Genomic DNA, 3,056 nt, shown 5'->3' on the forward strand with positions numbered 1-3,056 from the left:
TTTATTATATCTGAAACTTAATTACAATAAAACTAAGTTCAAGGTGATCAAATTATGTACTGATATTTACGTTAATTAAATGAAGAGAAAGACGACACACAATGTACATAAACGCAAAAATTTGAGTTTTTAGTAAGTCTCAAGTGCTAGCCTACCTAAACTAATACAGTTAACTTACCTAACGTAATATAATTAACTTATCTAAAGTATATGAATTTCCTAATCCAAATAGCTAAAATAACTAACATGCATAACTTACTTAAACTAATAATTTGGAATGAGAGACAGAAGGTATACAGATTAGTAGGATTAGGCGAAAAAAATGGTAGAACAAGTGGCATTGTAGGCCTAATAAACAGGTAAACCAAGGGGTCTTAAGACCTAACAAACTAACAGACCAAGGTTATTTAAGGCCTAAAAAACTGGCAGACCGAGCAGCTTTATTGGCCCAACAAACTGGTAGATCAAAGAGACTTACGACCTTACAAGCTAGCAGATCAAGGAGCTTTAAAGCCAAACAAATTGGCAGACCAAGCAGTTTCATAGGCCTATGTCAGAGATTAGGGGGCCAGATTCTTTACAGTAGGTGATGTGACTTGTTGGCGATAAATCTGAACAATAAAAGGACAGCACACAATCCACTTGTTTCAAAATAATATATATTAAAACAAGTCAAACTTATGTACAAAAATTCTTTGCACTATAGGATATCACACTTCTATCTAAATCTTTAAATAATTCTATTTTCTTGTCAAAAGTCTATACAGGCTAGTTCAGTTATTTGACAACTCAACTGACAAGACGAATTATTTTTTTCTCTATTCTGTTTCTCACTGCAATAGATTCACTTACATTACACCGTCGGTTACATAATTGTACCCAGAACACCCTTTGACAAGACAAAATATTCTCCTTTATCTCTGTTATTACAATACAAACTGTGAAACTCACTTTAAATATTGCCTGTTACGGCTAAACTAACACTCACGCAGTCTAACTTTACCTTCATTATCTTAATGTTTTCTGACTTTGCTTAACTTGCGCTCACTTGTTCGTCTATATATATATATACATATACCGCCCAACTGAGGCCTAGAACTTTCTACAAACTACGAGAATATATAATGTAACACTAATAACTTAAGGCAACGAGAAAAATACAGAAGGTTTGAGTAATGTGACATCATTTTTAAACAAATTAACCCACACACAACTTACGACTCCTACCGAATTACGTAACTATCGCTTTTAAAATAATTAACTTTTGGTATTCTTGTTATGAAAACTAAATAATCGTTAAATATTAAACCACTGAATGAAATAAAAATAATAACAGTCTTGTATATCCAACAGCCTAACACACTAGCAAACCAAGGAGATTTAAGGCCTAACTAACTAACAGACCAAGGAGCTTTATAAATTATAGGCTTAACAAATGAAAATCACGTTTTTTATGTTTTACAACATTTCAGTCAGATGATATGAATTTTCTATAAGAAATATATAATTTGAACGTTTTTTTTATTTAAATAAAATTAAACTATATTATGATAAATAGTGGTTCAGTAATAAGTTTGTTGTTACCTATACATATTTCAGTTGGATACTTTTCCTCCTTATCTTTCTCATCGAACAAACTTATCAACCGGGTAGATCCTTCTGAGCACGTACACCAATAGCTGACGTTGTCTTCAAAGCAGTCTGTTCCCATAGGACAATATTTTATGTCATTGGCTTCCAGGCATCGCGTTTGTGTTCGGAAGTTTTCTGTAAACATTGTTTACATAACAGAATAAGTGTTAAACAAATATTTTACTGTGGTCAATAAATGTGACACATCTTTAGTGTTTGTTGCCTTAAAATATAGAACTGTAGGTATATCTCGTATTTTGTAGCCCTGTTTGAATTCTGTCAAATAATATATAAAGGAAAACAAACAACAAAATAATAACGTTGATATTTGTAAATTATGATATTAAAAAAAAAAAAATATTTCAAGCCAATTACATTTGTAGCTTACGTTCTATTTTTCAGAATTTGTAGTGTTTTCTGGAGCAGTTTAGACATTTTGGCAATAAAGTTAGGAAAAAAACAATCTTTAGTCTCCAGATAATAATAATAACAAACGTATTTCTTCCAACGCTTTGTGACTTCTTCAGGGCTAGCAGTGGTTCTGTGATTGGAGAATATAACCTTGATAAGTAAACAATTGTTCTTCTATAAAACTATAGGAATTTCTATCCAATCACGTTGAATATTAATTTTGTATGTATCATCTGAGATTATTGATTGGCTGTTTCATTATCTGTGTATTATCTCGAATTAATGATTGGCTGTTCCATTTTATGATTAACAAGGCACAACATTAAAAACTAAAATAATTTTCATATAAGTTGCTAGTCCTTTCACAGCTAAGCACAAAGCTTTACAATGTACTATTTTTGTTGTGCCTATCATGGGTATCGAAAACCGTTTTTAGTGTTATAAGCCTTCATTATTTTTTCTGGAATATCCCTCACCTTTTTTAAGCCAGGACTTGAGAACTACCAGATGTGGAGGAAGTATTACATAATTTGGATCAGCGGTTGGAACATAAATAGACGTTGATTCAATACGACTAGTAAACTCATCGCCCACGTTTTTTAGAATTTCAACAACTATAAAACATTCCAAGTCGTCGCTGTTCTTTCGCCTTGAAAAATGAGAAGACAGAAAGACAAGTTAAAATCCTTTCAAGTTAAAACTTAAAGTTGTTTATTATTGAATATTGTTTTGAGTTCAGAGTTTAAAAAACAGAAGGATACACAATAATTTAAACACAAGAAGATGTTCACTAGAGTAATCAAAATGATAGCATGGGCTAATAAACTTACAACCCATATTCTTGAAATTATCTGCACTTTCACTGAAGCAAGGACTGTATATTTATTTAGGCATAAACTTACGCATTGACTTATCTAACCCTCGGTAAGGATAGAACCTCTATTTTTTCTATTATAAGCCCAGCTTAATTAATGTTTTCTGGTTTTAAATATATTCTTGACCTCTTCTGTTAA

General features: G+C 31.5%; 1 long non-coding RNA gene across 1 annotated transcript in view; it reads right to left on the reverse strand.

Annotated features, from left to right (window-relative positions):
* The window catches only part of LOC111083986, a 5,837-nt gene extending 3,140 nt beyond the window's left edge, over positions 1–2,697 (reverse strand). Inside the window, exons 1-2 of the long non-coding RNA XR_002609342.1 lie at positions 2,520–2,697; positions 1,585–1,767 (exon numbers count right to left, since the gene is read on the reverse strand). This is a non-coding gene — a long non-coding RNA (uncharacterized LOC111083986). The remainder of the gene's footprint in view (positions 1–1,584; positions 1,768–2,519) is intronic.
* Positions 2,698–3,056: the final 359 nt, after the last annotated feature.

Source organism: Limulus polyphemus, unplaced genomic scaffold, assembly GCF_000517525.1.
Source record: "Limulus polyphemus unplaced genomic scaffold, Limulus_polyphemus-2.1.2 Scaffold12608, whole genome shotgun sequence".
In the NCBI taxonomy this organism is placed as follows: domain Eukaryota; kingdom Metazoa; phylum Arthropoda; class Merostomata; order Xiphosura; family Limulidae; genus Limulus; species Limulus polyphemus.